Source organism: Bactrocera oleae, chromosome 4 (assembly GCF_042242935.1).
Source record: "Bactrocera oleae isolate idBacOlea1 chromosome 4, idBacOlea1, whole genome shotgun sequence".
NCBI lineage: Eukaryota > Metazoa > Arthropoda > Insecta > Diptera > Tephritidae > Bactrocera > Bactrocera oleae.
In genome coordinates, this window is record NC_091538.1 from 42430155 (window position 1) to 42442223 (window position 12069).

Here is a 12069-nt window from a genome sequence, read left to right on the forward strand (position 1 = left end):
CGATTCGGAGACAGCTAATATTGTGCTTATCTGATTCTTTTGAATACAATTTCGATTTTTTGCTGAAACCTTATATCTACGTATCTTCATTTGCACTTAAGGTAATTTTGTATTGCAAAAGATCATTGTTTAAACTAATTTTGGATATTTCGTTTTTTCAATAATTTAGTGAGGTGATTTCAATTCAGTAGTTAAAACAAGACCATTACTGTGTGCTTCACTGTTCATTTGAAATTATGATTGATACCAAATGATGTCTAATTTTGGGCGCGAAAAAACTGATGTTGCTCGAAATGGATGCACATGATATACTCCAAAATATGTATTTGACAACAGATTCCAAATATTATCGGAATATCCGATAAGAATTTTATAGGTTGAGGTTGTCTTGGTTTAAGTTCCCCTCTGTCGATCTTCAAGAGCAATTCAATTATCGCCGTGGCTGCGGGAGACAGTTTAAGCAGAGAACGTAAATTCATTAACATTCTCTGGTTTAAGCCTACTTCTTAGTTTTATGAATCCGTTTGGGTGAATTTTGAAAGAGCCACTAAAAAGACGCCTAGCGGAGTTAAAAAGCATTCCTGCTGTTCAATTGAAAAAGAAACTAGAAGTTATTCGTCAACTACCCAAATTGAAAGATGTGCTCCGCACGTGTTGCTGTTCCTCAATAAGAAACTACACTAACGACACATTCCCTAAATATCTTTTCATATTCTGTACGTCTCGAGTTGTTTAAATAAATTTTGATTTTTTAATGATAAATGCATTTCATACTCTAGGATATTTATTTATTAATAATTAATATTGTAGTTTTCATTCTACTGATCTAGTAGATCGACAAATGATATAGCAGATTGAAACAAATATTTCTTCTAAAAAATTTTCATTCTATATTTGAATAGATAGTTTTGATATGTTTCCTAATTTCTAACCCAGAGGCTTATACAACAACTATTGACATCTAAGAGTTTAACGTTCTTTTCTTATATCGAGTTTTGAGTTTGGCCACCGTCCGCAACGAAGAAGTTTCCATCAGTAGTCCTGTTTGTTCATTGTTCAAAATTTTCATTATTTAATTATCACGGCTCGCTCTACATGTGTCCGCCTTTTCTAGTAAATTTTTTTGGAATCCAAAAAACATTACGAGTTTATAACTGTGTTTATTTAAATAGTTGTATTATGTTTATAAAACATCAAATATTCATTAGATTATCGGAGTATGTATTTAATTTGAAAATATGAGAATTTGAAGATTTCTCTTTCGTTCATACGTCAACGAAATACATCATACTTATACCAATTATAGAGCAATTTCTTAACTAGTTATTTGAGTGATTGTTTTTAAAATTTGTACAGGTATGAACTCATAAGGTTTTTTTACCCAAATTCGACTATCGGGATTGCTTCCCCATCATCTCGTCCACATATCAGAAATAACCGTGTGCTTGTATGGGAGAAACACAGTTTGCTGAAGAGTTGGGCTTGCAGTGCATACTAGTCGTAAAGTAGTTCATTGTTAGTTTAGCAGGGAAGCTACCCTTACCATTTAATGCCATTATATGTAATTAATTTTAATAAAAATTATTAATCCCACAATTCTAAACCTTATTTCGCATTGATTATTATGAAAGAATATATAGATTTTGCTAATTGTGTTTTTGGCTCGCTTTATAAGCTCCTTATTATGAGGATATTTGTGCTAATACTTTTACTCAACTAAATTACTTCTGAGAAAAAATATGCAAATCACTTTCGATTTTGGTTTGATTAATTTTTAAACCTCCCATTGGATCTGTGCGGTAGTTATCATAAAATTTTGGATATTTCAAATCCTTTGAAATGAATCTTATTTGTATATACATACATACGTACAAATACTTGTAGGTATGTATGATACTCACTTGTTATGTATTCGTTTGCCGAATATTACTTTGCAATTGGTTTGATATATTATTTTATTTAATTTTTTAATGATATTTTTCCATATTTTTTCTTATATATATTTTATGTATTATTTCTACTCCATCCAATCATTTGCATTTCTACTGCATTTATTCGTCTCTTCGCCAAGTCATGAATGAAAACTGAGACAGAACGATATGTATAGATTGGTCAGGCATCCAATTATCGTTTGTGTGATGTAATATTCTGTGATCCAGTAAAACCAAAAAAAAAATATATATAAACAATTTTATTAAAGTAAACTAACAAATACAAGCAAACTATAAAATATGCTATTAATAAATCAGTTAAAAGTAGTTTAACCAAATAGTTGAGTAAATAATCCATATATTACAAATACATATATATCTATATATATATATATATATATATATAAAATGTATGTTTTGCATGAAAGTTATTGTAAAAAGCTTGCAAACATTTCAACTGATCGGATTAGTTGGAAAAATTGCTTAAGCCTGTACTGGAGTTGAATAAAACACACCCTAAAGTGAAATATTATATAGAGCTTTCACACTACACTATAAAAATTAGCATTGGCAAAGCTTGTGAAACTTTCACATGCGATTAATTACAAATTTGTTAGAGAAATATTGCTTAGAAAAATACTGGGAATCTTCAATATTCCATAAATCCAATTATAATCTACTCGTCTGATTGTTTAGTAAAAGAATGCTGAGAGAGCTTGCTTAGATTGCACGCGCTTGCAATTAAAGTATTTAAGCTTAAAGCTTTTAGCTTATTTAGTGAAAATTGTAAACCATATAAACATGCATAATTGTATTGCATAATAAATAGCTTGACAGCAAATTTTAGAAGTTTGTGCTTATTTAGTCATATTTGTATGACTTAAGGTATTTTGGTATTTGTCTTAAATATTTGCTTAATTTTCAAATAAATTATGCATCATTGTAGTGCTTACACATGTAATTAACTTGTTTGTATAAATAAATTTTGGAAATTTGCGTCAAAATGCTATTTATGCTTTATTCATGTGAACTGATTGTTATTTATATGTAATTAAGTAAAGTTTAACAAGTAACTGATTTATAAAGATACATATAAATGTACATATATATATATATATGTGGGATGTTTCGCTTTAGCAGATATCCAAGTAAATAGTAAGGATATTTCGGTATCGATATATGAAAACAAAATTTAAATATGTAAGGCATAGACCGGGAATAACTGTAACAGTGTGTACTTCCGTTGAAATATTTTGCTTCCAAATGTTCCAAAACAAAGCAACTAATCCGCTATTGCATACTAAAATAAAAAAAGTAAAATATTTGAGGTGTTTATATAACAGCAAGGATTAAGAAACTCTCATCCAAAAATTACGATTGGAATTCTCACAATACTTTACAAAAATTATAAAGCACTTTAAGAACTGAAAAAAGTTAGAAAACTGTTGCTTAAGACTTTTTGAAATTCTTATAATTTTTTGTATACGTGTATGTATATGCTGAGACCTTTCATTTACATTACAAATTTATTTATTTTCTAAATCTTAATAATTTTAAACAGTTTGTTTTAAGTTATGTATTTATAAAATTATGTATTATATAATTTTTACAATTAAAAAATTATTAAATTTATCTAAATTTCTAGCAATGTGTTCCAAATCAAATATTATATTGTACAAACAGATTTTTCATCCCAATATTTAGAAAAAAAATTCAAAACTCAACTCAAACCAACCAAAATCAATAAAATGTGTCAAAAACTAATAAATATTAACAATCAACTGACATTTCTATCAATAAATTGCCCGTAAAACGTAAGAAAGATGTTTGTACTTCGAAAATATAAAATTATTTTAACACTTTAGATTTAGGACTTATCAACAAATTGCGCATTTCGACAACTAATAAAAAATTTAAGTATTAATTTCAGCAACTAAATAATACAAAAACGAGAGTATAATCTATTGTAACAAAAGCATCAATTTTTCCTACAAGCAAGCAACCAGCGATAACAAAAAGCTCAAGGCAAGCATACATACTGATATAAATATACACATATAATATGTGTGTATGTATGTTCTACAAGCAAATGCTTATATGTACATGAGGGAGCATATGTTAGTCGCTGTTTATATTTTGAACTAGACCTATGTAAGTACACTCAAATATAAACAACACAATTCAAAGACTGGTCAACGAGGTGTTCCGCATTAATGCAAAAACAAAACAAATAAAAGTAAATAATAAAAGCAAAACAAATAATTCCAAACAAGTGATAAATAAGCAGCAAAATTAAAAACATTTGTATCTAGCAGAGAAATCTTATAAGAGTGTAAATTTTCGGTGAAGACAGAATTTTAAGCAAAAATTAAAACAAATAATATATTTCACAAACAAAAAAAAAAAAGATGCTAAAAATTTACTAAAAATTATCTCATATGCCCACAGACATACTACATATGTAAGTATGTATATAATTAACTTTTGTATAATATTTTACAAAATTATATGGAGACGTGGTGTAGGACATACAAAAAAGTTGTCAATACCATGAAAAGCACTTAATTTCTAATTGGTGTAAATTATTATTTGAATGCATAATTTATGCACATCCCTACAATATGATTCATTGACGTTCTCTGACTTAACCTATCAAAACTTTGCTCGATAAGAAAAATAAGGCGGGGCGTATATCAGAAGCAGAGAACGTCTGCTGTTTTGATAGGTTAAGTACTGCTGAGTGCACTAAATATGTAGCAGACTTTTGGGCAAATTATTAACGGTACGTTTGAAATACCTCCACGTTTTACTGCATGAAGCTTAGTATTTGTAAAAAAATAAATTTTGGTTTAAAGTGAGTGGAAGATTTATATAAGTTTGGCTTGAAATATCGATGCTTCAAAAAAGCCCTAGCTTTGACAATTTATGCTGGGAATAAAGAAAAAATAATTTAATTAAATTTTTAACAAAGATATGAAAAAATGTTTACACTTCGAGAAAATACTTTTCACATTATTCTACCAACTAAACAATGTTTTTAGGACCCCAAACTGTACGACCTTTTTAAAATTTGATACTACAAGGTGCGTTCTAAAGTAAACAGTAAAAAAGTAACAAAGTAAACTCTAGTGGCGCCATCTATATGTCGACTAGTGCGTTAGAATCTGCTATCCTTTATCGACTTCCAGTAAAAATTTCATGCCATTTCATCTATTGGAAGTGAAGTTATTGCGTTTTAAGTGTCATTATGTTTTTGTCATCGGTGCGAAAATGAGCTTCGAACAAAGAGCCAACATTAAATTTGGTTTTAATTGGGGTATTATGTATGCCTTGACCTCATTGTCGTATATACTACATATTTTGGGTTCTGTCCTCATACCTTAATTTTCAATTAATATCATCATTTTTTTCCATAGAAAGTTTATACTTTGTCCTTGCTTAATTACGTGAATTTTTATTTAATGTGGATATTGCTCTTCTATAAATTGCGGCTTGCGTCTCTGTTAACACTTTTAACTTTTCAGGGTCATAGAAGGATCTCTAAAGGGAACTTACAGATTCTCAAGTGCATGCCCGTGTAATAGATAAAATCTCTGTTCCAGTTAGAGACTGGACATTTAACATCGGTCATCGGTCTAAAAACAAAAAAATGCTTCAGTTATGGTTTCAGATTAAGCAGAAAATAAAGCCTTTGTGCTAAAAAAAGTTTCAAAAGTTTGCTTATAAATACTGTACAGATATTTTGTCTTTAGACCACGTGTCCATATAATTTTGCATATGATTACATAGAAATGCATATGAGAGCATAAGCATACACAGAGATACGTAAATCAAACAATTTCCGCAAGTACGAATTTTACGAAAGTCGAAAAATCTGAAACAAAACAAAAATCAAGTAGAAACGAGACATTACGCTATAAGAAGAAAAGAGACAAAGAGATATTTTTAGGTAGTGCGTAAGAGAGGAAATGCAAATAACTACTGATTTTAAGAAATTGAGCAACTCAAAGACATAACATAAAGAAGTACATACTTACATACATATTGATAAGGAAACGTTCTCTATAAAGATACCAGTGCTTAAGTTGTAAAATTAGTGATAATGAATGAAGAAGTTAGTGTAAGATTGATTAATACGAGATCCGACAGTTGAAGGGTTTCCAACATTTTATATAGAGTATTCAATAAAACAAAAACATGAATGTGTGTACATATGTATAAATGCGAATACATACAGGTTTAGATATATGAGTATATGTGTACTTGAATAAGAGAATTTATATTAAATTAAAATTTAGAAGAAAAAAAATCAAGCAACTTTATAGCAGAAGAGAGAGCTGCGGAGGGTGATTATTTTTGTAGCACGGAATACGAGTAGATACAAAAGGCGAGTGATAGCGGCAAAAAGCTAACGGAAGTTTATTAGACTTAAGTACTTAAATATTGGAGCAAATTCGCAGTACATCTATAAGCAGTGAGAACTCTGCACGTTAAATATATGGTTATGGAAAGTAACATGTAAGTATGTATATAAATGATTATACATATTCGTATAACCATTTACAAAATAGAACTGTGTGTTTATCTAGATATGTACATATGACTGTAATATAGTTGAAATTTTAACCACATATAGAGAGAAATGGAGAAATGCAAATCACATTATATGGAAACTATTGAGACATATATAAATGTAGATATATGTAGTATATATACATATATATAAAATATGAGCAAACACAAAGTTATTGTAAATTCTAGCTAATGGTTTTTGCGTATTTTTGGAACAAAGTATAACAAATACACACACATGTATGTACATACACCTACTTATGTTATATACTTCAATGAGGAAAAATTTTTACAACTTGTGCGCGAATAGCAGAGTAGTTTTTGTTGACATTTTTTAATTGTTAACATTAAATAAATTTTTTTGCATTAAGTTGACCAAATTGAATTTGATTTGCTACAAATATATAATATAAATGAGTACAATTATTAAATATTGGCAAACATTAACTATTTGCGATGCCTTTTCGAAACTTTTTTAAATGGATTTTTGTTTAGTTTGAGTAAATTTTTTTGTTATTAATGAGGTAAATACACATTTAAGTATTTATTTCTTAATTTTTAGTTCAGTTTTGTATAAAAATAAAAATCAAACTCAATTGCTTTATGTTTAGAAAACATTTCACGAATTTTTATGAATATAATTAATTGAGATTGTGCAGACTATATTAAATTAATATAAGGACAAATTAAGGATTACACTGGTCTACTGTAGTTATGTTGCCCTATATATAAGATCGACTTTGGATAAATTTGGGCTCACAACACGAGAAACTATCAAGGATTTTATAAGTTTTGTTCTCGTTAAGTTTTGAATTATTATTTCCATTTGAATTATAAAAATTAGGCAACATGATACAAAATACATATGTATGTATATATATATAATGTCAGTTTGGTTTTGAAAAATATCGGAGACATATATTATATTTCAATAAAACTCATTTTATGATCATATGATTTATAATTCTCCAATTAACAATTTCCTTTTAAGAACCAGCAGTAATCTGCCATCTGATGACGATCCCAGCAACCTTGATACCTTTCTTCTATAACTTTTAGATCCTTGTTGAACCGTTCTCTCTATTTCTCACCATAATTTCGAAAATTAACCAAAAAATTTTCGAGATGATTGCGAAGATAGTCTAGCTAGATACTCAACTTTTAGTGTCTGAAAGTGTGAAGATTGAAAGCATATTTTTCGCAATTTCTTCATAGTTTAGTGCTTAATGGTTACGTAAGGAACTAAATCTATCAACGAAAAACTTTTCGTAACTTGATCCTGTTTTAAATCATTGAGTTAGTTTTGGGAAAATAAACTTGGCGTAGATGCTTTATAATCCTTAGACTATCTGCATTAGTTGTGTATGTTGTAAACTACCGTTGAGTACAAAACCAGTATACTCTTATGCACTATATTGCAAACTATAATCATAGTATAGCTCTGAACTTCTCCTTATAAAAACTTCATCATAGAACTCGCAGTCCAACTTTTACGCGTTTCCATTATATTAATATATATTTATATTCTCTAAATCAAGTGATATTTCCTTCTTGGATACATACTGGTAAAATATTGTTCGAATATTTTTTTAATATATAAATTTGTTGCATACTTCTGGGCTGAGATGTAAACCATATTTCGCCACCAGTTTATTTGTGAGTTTAAACTCAATTTCTTTTAGAGGTCTTTAATTTGTTATGAAAATTTTGAAAAAGTAATTTGGAATGAAAATTTGTTTTTAGAATGTATTTAGTAAAATTTTTATCGAAAAATTTGGTTTAATTTTCTGAGGATTATTCTCTAGATCTAGATCCCCTAAAATGACCGTTGTTAGATGAGCTTACGGAATAAAATTGTATTTAACTATTCTGCTAATTTCAGTTTGCCGAGTGTTCAGTAGAAACAGGATTAAAAATACATATACAAAAAGCTAAATTATAATTAGATTCATAGCAAATTGTTTTAAATTACATAAAACTATTGATACAACTTATAATTTTCAGTTGAATATTTTTATGCTTTTCATTTATTTTAATATGGAAATTAGCGCACTCATTCAAATATACATACAAACATACTCATATAGTAGCGTTCGCACATGAGTTGCACTAATAAGTATATATAATTGTATACAAAATTGTAATTAGAAAGCCAACAAAGAATTTGTTGTAAAGAAATAACTTTTTTGTGACTTGTCTGTTGCTGCTTTTTGTGCATTAATTAATATAATTAAACTTACTATTAATAAAGTAGCATTTAAAAATTTATAGAAAAAATAAAAAATTATAAAAAATGTGTGAAATAAGAGTGGTCAGAAATATATGTTTGTATATGTGCGTATTTCAAACAAGTGAGATAACTTAGAGAAGAAATATACATTTAAACTAAAATAAAAACTAAAAAAATATAAAAAGAGTTTAAATGGTTATAACCACATAAACATGAACGGTATAGTCTATAAAAAACAAAACAAAAATGACGAAACAGTTTAAGTAGGGCGATGCTATGCTGGCAAAACGAAAGCGAAATCTATTTAGAAATCATTTATTTATATTTATTTATGTAAGAATAAATTAAATGTATAAATAATTACATATGATGATTATTTAAGAATATTATGATTACATATAGTAATTAAATTATCTATGATGAAAGCAGAAAATACACAAAAAAATTCCAAACAAGCAAACAATTGAGATATATGGTATATTATTGTACGTAATTTAAATTATATTTGATTAGTATGAAGAAAACAAGTGAACCAAACAACTGATACTGAAGAAAAAGAAAACCAAATAGAAAATCGTACACAAATTTTTTATTTCAATAAAAAATCGTAAAATTTAAAAATAAACCAAATTTGTTTTTATTTGAAGGACGGAAAAACTTCAGGCCTCTGGCGTCTGCAGGAAGAATAGAGTTTTTTAAGGAAAGGGTGGGTACTGAAAATATATTTATAAGCATCTTATCGAAAGGAACTGGAGCTGTCGAAGCATAATGTAGAGTGAAGCCTTAGCTGTTAAAATTGATAAATTTTATTGTTGTGTACAAGACGCAATTCATTGAGAGCGAAGTAATCAGTTTCAGAAAGCTTTGTTTCCTGGCACCCAAGAAGATTTGGTTTTGCAAATCGGGGGGATCGGTCCTTTGCCACGCCCACAAAGTGCCGTTAAGCAGAAACATATAAACTGCCATAACTAAGCACTAAACAAAGATACAATGCTATAATTTGGTAAAAGGGATCACAGTTGTGAGCAAAAAAGTTTTTAAGGTGGAGGTGGCCCCTTCCCTTAAATGGTTTAATAAACATATCTTCCAAACCGCTAAACTTAATCAACCAAACTTGTTGGGAAGAAGTCTCTTTAGCATTTCTTTGTACACTGTAGAAATTAGTAAAATCACTCTCCATATAACGTTTATACTGAAAACCACTAAAAGTGCGATAGCTCACTGAATAAATGCATCACAAACATTAAATTAATTTCACAACCGAGATGTTATGGAAGGACTTTATAGCAGCAGGTATAAAAATTGGATAATGGTCGTGGCACTGCCTACCTCTAGGTAAAATCTAACATCTCAATAACTCCTTTACCGATTTCAACCAAATTTATTGCATGGGGTTACCCAAATATTGTTATTATACACTGTGAAAATGGGCGAAACTCAATGAAAACTAGGCCTACTTTTCATATAACACATTTTTAAAACTTTTCCCCATATACCTTATACAAGTATTCGGATTTTCAAACGTTCGCTTTGCGTCATTTTACAAGCATAAATGACATTCAGAGTGCATTGCTGAAAGTGCTAAAGGCTTTCCCAAGAATCGAGTTTGAAAAGTGTTCCGACAATTGGAAAAAGCGCTGGCACAAGTTTGTATGCACGTGCAATAGTGCTATGATCCTTCCTTAGTGGAGAAATTCTTTTTTTCGCCGTTTTAACCCTTTTTTTTTGGTTTTCTATAAATTACTATAATTTATTTGAAAAATTTTCTTCAAAGATACAAGAAAAAAGAGAAATTTGTATTTTCCTTTGTCATATGAACCATTCACAGTAGTTAAACAGATCTAGTAGCATTTATGATAGCGGCCATACCACTTTAAAGAGGTATCCGCATTCTCTCTTCTACGAATTCAACTCGATAACTTTGTTGTTGCTTTTACATTTTTAATTTTTCTGACACAGAATAGTATGGGGCATAAATCTATGAGGGAATTGAATATCACAAAAGATTTCAGTTACCAACTTTTAAATCACCATCACGGTACAAAAAAATATTAAACATTTTCTAAGCCATCAGCAACGTGAAAATTATAGTCCATCGCATCTTTGAGAAGTGACAAGTGAGAAGGACTTAATGTGAAACACCTTTATATAAAAAGCTGTACACTCAATAAACTTTATGAACAGTTTTATTGCCAAACATATGCTGCAGAACTAGAAAATGCAAATTGTTGGAAATCTCTTCAGCAGAATCCTTTAGTAGACCAACACTAGACTATTTACTTAATAACGGTGAAGTGTCTGAGTTTCCTAAAACAAATACAAGAACTTATAAATTCAAGATTTTCTTACAAAGCATTTGCGGCGAATCGGTCTAATACTATAAATATACATGCATATATATAATTACTTATATAAATATACAGTTGCATATGTACGAGTATGCTGATTGGTATACTAAAGTTTTCCAGTTACTTGAATAATTAAGATTTCTTCAAACGCACTTCATTACAAATAGTAAAATACTTTGAATGCCACACACTGAAAATGTAGCCAATTTGCAAAATGAACTTGTAGAGAATACAGAATGCAACAAACCTTTGACATCACTTGAACGAGCAACTATTCTCAATAATTAAGCCTTACAACTACGCTCTACATACGTATGTACCATATATGTAAAAGTAAGTATGTATGTATGTAAACTCATCTGCGAGTATTCATTTAAACAGCACGAATACAAGGCACTCAAAAGCGTTAAAATTCAGGATTTTCAATCTTGACTTGGTAGCCAGAAACTTCTGTGCATATCGTCGAAGATAAATGTTGTGTTGTCTCTGCGAGTAAGTAATTTTCTCAATTTAAATAGTTGTAAAATATGAATAAATACATACAAACTAAATGGAAACTTTTAAAGGATTTCAACAATTTTCGCCGAGGAATGTTTGTCGGTAAGTAGCACTAGTATTTCTGGAGTAATTGCCTGGACTTTATTGTCTTTCTGCTTAAAAGTATGAAACAACGATGTGCCATCATGTTCTTTAAATAAACCCAGTAGTTTTGAAGTAGTATTCGTCTGGTGACTTTAGAAGCAAAGTTAGTTTCGTTTCAACACGAACAGCTAGCGAATTTGGATGCGGTTTCTCTACTGAAACCTGGAAAACCCGCCAACCAAGGGGAGTCATATCGCCAGATAACTCTCCCTTCCCCAGGAGTAAAGACACTTGAGGCCTTGTTCTTCCAGACGTTCACTCACCATCTGAGTCTAGCAGTCCATTATGGCTAACGGAAAGTGCAAATAAACACTCAGATAATTCGTAGTCTAAATAAAGATCCTTG